The sequence below is a fragment of the Mustela nivalis genome (assembly GCF_964662115.1).
Source record: "Mustela nivalis genome assembly, chromosome: 5".
Taxonomy (NCBI): Eukaryota; Metazoa; Chordata; class Mammalia; order Carnivora; family Mustelidae; genus Mustela; species Mustela nivalis.
This window is the reverse complement of record NC_139024.1, coordinates 46,187,551-46,192,565: the sequence shown is the minus strand read 5'-3', so window position 1 is coordinate 46,192,565 and position 5,015 is coordinate 46,187,551. Positions and strand designations below refer to the sequence as shown.

Genomic DNA, 5,015 nt, shown 5'->3' with positions numbered 1-5,015 from the left:
TTGAGCCAAATAGACCCTTCCAATTTCTGGAGTTATAAGGACTGACATTTGTTGAGGATTTTAAAAAGCCAGATATTCACTGAACCTTTACAAACTCTCTGAAGCAGGTATTATTATTATCCTTGCTAAATAAAGAAACTGAGGCACAGAGAAGTTAAGCAACTTACTTACAGTCACTTGGCTATTAAGTGATAGAATCCAAATTCAGGAACAGTTTGGCTCCAGAAAAGATGTTTCTATAGCCATAGATAGTATACCGCCATAGAAGGCCAGCTGTAAACTGCTCCTTTATGAAACTGAGGAACTTCAAAATCAGGATGGCACACTGAGCACCATTGTTAGCCCTACCTTCCCAGACCATCCCCAGAAATAATAGCCACAAAAAATTTTTAGTATTCAATGAAAAGCAAGGAACACCTTCATAGAACCAGAAACTTTGAGGACTCATGAAAGACAGAAGTCAAAGGGATCAAAGAAAGAAACCACAAACCAAAACACTTGCAAAAAAAAAAGGACTAAAGAGAAAAGAGGAAGGAGGCATAGGGGTTTTGAAGACCAGACTTGGCAGTTACGGGGGAGAGAAATAGGCCTTGGGGCAGCTGAGGAGACAAGCACCCCGCCCTGCCCTCAGGCTGTGCTGAGGACACAGAACCAAGCCCTGGGTAAAAAGAGGAGAAACTTGTATCCACTATCCTCTGCATATAAGCATGTCTACCTGTCCTCCGGTCACTGACCATCTCCCAAAGGCAGGCTTCGTGGAAAGGTTAATCGGGAGGCTCCAATCGGAAGAATGCAAAACCATGAGGCACCAGTACTGCATGTAAACGCAATAAGCAGAAGCAGCTGCAAACAGAAGAAACCTTGAGAATAGGAAAAAAACAACATCTTGAATGTCATAACAGTGAATATGACATCTATACAGTAAGTCAAGTGTAAGTCTTGACAACTAGAAATGTGATCGTTTAAATCAAAAAATAAACTCAATAGCTAGGCTAAATGACAAAACGGACAATTAAAAGCAGATTAATGAGCTCGATGATCAGAAGGAGTCATTCTTGCACAACACAACTCAAGAGATTGAATGTACAACAAAAAAGGTTAAGAGGCTCAGAGGTTAGACCCAGATGTTGTCAATATTTATCTAATTATTATCCCAGAAAAGAGATTATATAATATTGAAGTGAAGAAATATTGAAGGCAATAATGGAAGATAACTTTCAACAACTGAAGACTGGTATCTCCAAGATGGGAGGACCCACTAAGTGCCAAACAGTATGAATAAAAAAGACACATTATAGTATATACTCAGCACTCCAAAGATAGAAACAAAAATCTCAATTGCTTCACAGAGGAAAAATATCCTGAGTCTAAATAAGGAAACAAGTATCAGACTGACACAGGCCTTCTCATCATCCACAGTACATGCAAAAATGTCTTCTTGGGGCCATCTCTTAAAATTCATATGGGGGGGGGTTGTCGCCTGGTTTTGGTCACTCAGTTGGTTAAACAACTCTTAATTTCAGCTCAGGTCATGATCTCAGGGTTGTGAGATCAAGCCCCTGCTTGAGATTCTCTCTCCCTCTCCTCCTCCCCACCACTCTCACTCATTCTCTGTCTTTAAAAAAAAAAAAAAAAATCATGCAGGAAAATTAACCTAGGATTATAGGTCCAGCAAATTATCTTTCAAGAGCAAATCAAAATAAATACATCTTAGAACACACAAGGAATCAGAAATTTTCTTGAACCAATAAACTTTCTCTCAATGAATGATTTGGTTTTACTTCATTAAAAAAAAAAAAAAAAGACACACCAAAAAAAACCCCGCAAACAAAAAAAATGAATCTAAGAAATGGATCCAAAAAAGCAATGATAAGTAAAAATATGAATATTATTATAATATATATACTATATCATTAAATGTGTTGTAATATATAAAATTATAACATATAAATATAAAACATCTATTATATATGAGGTATATAATAGTATACTATATAACAGATTAAACATAATGATATAAATAAAATAATATATCAAGTATATAAGTATTTCTGATAATCTGGAACTAAAATATCAGATAATCTCAACATGGGAAATAGCCTGGGGACAGAGAAGTAGGACATATAAGCATTCTAAGGTTATTATCTTTTTTGGAGAAATTATATAGATATTGACTTAAAAAAAACCACTAGAAAAATTTTCATTGCTATTAAAGTTTAAGATCAACCACCAGAAATTAGAAATAAAATGTAAAGATTGTAAAATTTCCAAACCTTAGGATAGACGTAGAAATGGAATAGAAAAATGATCTCTCCAAGAAAGAGTTTTTAATTGAATGGAAACTAGAAAACAAAAAAGACAGCATGTAGAATAAATCCAAGTATATCACTAACCACAAAAAATATGAATGAGTTTAAAAATCTTTAAAATTAAAAATATTAATGAGGATAAAAAGAACACGAAGAAAGATTATAACAACAAAATTGAGGGGAGCTAGAAACAGAAAGATAAATGGTCACTGACTTGGGGTACCTGAACTAAAGAGAATCTCCTGACTGGGGGAAATGAGATACAGCTGAGGGAAGAGTTACCATGCCAAAAACAGAGAAGTAAATGAAAGTCTAGGTAGGTATATACAGAATCTTGATACCCAGTGCCCTATTCCCACCTGCATCCCAAAACATTTTCAGTGGTGCTTTTTCCCTTCAGACAGAGCACCAGGAGATTCTTCTCTGAGAAACAGGATGACCCAAAATAACAGACCAAAGGATACTGACATCAGGGATTCCCCAATTAAACTGCCTGGTCAATATCCCTGCTAGAAAACCAATGGTCAATAGCCCCAACTATGTTCACAAAGCTTCCCATCAGCTTTTTAGTGCCCCATTCTTATATGAACATAGAACCAAGGATCTATAGATATAGATATATGGAGAAAGCGTAATCAGAAAGACCAAAGCTATATCCAGAATAAAGAAAGTTAGAGGAAACAGTCTGTTTTAAAGAAAACTTTGAAAAATACTATCTTTAATATTCTCAGAGAAATAAAGAAAAATGTTATAACCATTAAATAAGATTAGGATGCCTTTAATAAGAAGCATGCAGGGCAAAAACATCTCTTAAAATTAGATATGTGATGGATAAATATTAGAAGACTGTGAACAAAGAGAAAATCCTAAAAACTTTCAGAGGCTAAAAATACACCTATTTTTAGCGGGCACATTAAAAAAGAAGAAGAAAGAAAAAAGAAGAATCAAAATTGTATCAGACTGGGGCGCCTGGGTGGCTCAGTGGGTTAAAGCCTCTGCCTGCAGCTAGGGCATGATCCCAGGGTCCTGGGATAGAGCTCCACATCGGGCTCTCTGCTCCACGGAGAGCCTGCTTTCTCCTCTCTCTCTGCCTGCCTCTCTGTCTACTTGTGATCTCTCCCTCTCTCTGTCAAATAAATAAAATCTTTAAAAAATATAAATAAATAAAAATAAAAATAAATAAATAAATAAAATCTTTTTAAAAATTGTATCAGACTTCTCAATGTCAAAACTGGAAACTTGAAGAAAATGGAACAAGGTCTTCAAAAATTCTGAGGGAAATGGAATTCAACACAAAATTTATATTAAATCCAGTTAATCATCAATCAAATATGAGGGTAGAATAAAGATGTTTTCAGAAATGTAAGATGTCAAAACTTATATCTCATGCACTATTTCTCAGAAAACTGTAGGAAGAGGCATTCCTCCAAACTGAGCAAGTCAAATAAGAAATAAAATATGAGATTCTGGAACAGGGCATTCAACCTCAATGCAGTGAGGAAATTCCCAAAATGACTATGCAACAAGCCTGGAAAGAAACAGGTCCAAATTGGAGAAGTTCAGACATTTCCAGAGAGAATTCTCCAAAAAGACAAAATTGATAGCATACCACATGTGCTTAAATATATATATCAAAAGAATATTTAAGAATTAACAGAGGGGCGCCTGGGTGGCTCAGTTGGTTGGACGACTGCATTCGGCTCAGGTCATGATCCTGGAGTCCCGGGATCGAGTCCCACATCAGGCTCCCAGCTCCATGGGGAGTCTGCTTCTCCCTCTGACCTTCTCCTCGCTCATGTTCTCTCTCACTGTCTCTCTCTCTCAAATAAATAAAATCTTTAAAAAAAAAAAAATTAAAAAAAAAAAGAATTAACAGAAAGTGTGGGTATAAATCAACGATAAATATATATTTATAAACTAACATTAAAAAAAGCTTTCTCTGAGGGTTGGTGGGGGGAGGGGGTTTGGGAGAGGGGGTGGGATTATGGACATTGGGGAGGGTATGTGCTTTGGTGAGTGCTGTGAAGTGTGTAAACCTGGTGATTCACAGACCTGTACCCCTGGGGATAAAAATATATGTTTATAAAAAAATAAAAAATTTAAAAAAAAAAAAAAGCTTTCTGCGCTGATAGCGCTCTCACAAACATGGTGAACTTTCCTAAAACCCGCCAGACTTTCTGCAGGAAGTGTGGCAAGCACCAACCCCACAAAGTGATGCAGCACAAGAAAAGCAAAGATTCTCTTTATGTCCAGGGAAAGCAGTGTTATGACAGGAAGTAGAGTGGCTATGGTAGGCAGACTAAGCCTATTTTCCGGAAAAAGACTAAAACTACAAAGAAGATTGTGCTGAAGTTCAAATGTGTCAAGCCCAACTGCAGATCTAAGAGAATGCTGGCTATTAAGAGATGCGAGAATTTTGAACGGGGAGGAGATAAGAAGAGAAAGGGCCAGCTGATCTAGTTCTAAGCTTCATATTTTGTTATATTATGAAGACAATAAAACCTTGAGGTTATGTTAAAAAAAAAAGCTAACAAAAAAGAAGTGAATGACTCTAGGGAAAGCAAAAAGATGTGCAAGATAGCTTTGAATAAAATGTACATGATAATAATCATAAAAAATGTTAATATTGACCTAATCAAAATTCTGAGTTCATCAGAAAGATGGGTGGAAGACTGCTTGGAGGACTGGATTAAAGAACGATAAATC

The 5,015-nt window shown here is 36.2% G+C and overlaps 1 pseudogene across 1 annotated transcript; it reads left to right on the top strand.

The window, feature by feature from the left end:
* The first annotated feature begins 4,431 nt into the window (after positions 1 to 4,431).
* Positions 4,432 to 4,781, top strand: LOC309864270 (large ribosomal subunit protein eL42 pseudogene; annotated as a pseudogene). Its single transcript has one exon. The product of its transcript is annotated as a large ribosomal subunit protein eL42 pseudogene (transcript).
* The last annotated feature ends 234 nt before the right edge of the window (positions 4,782 to 5,015 follow it).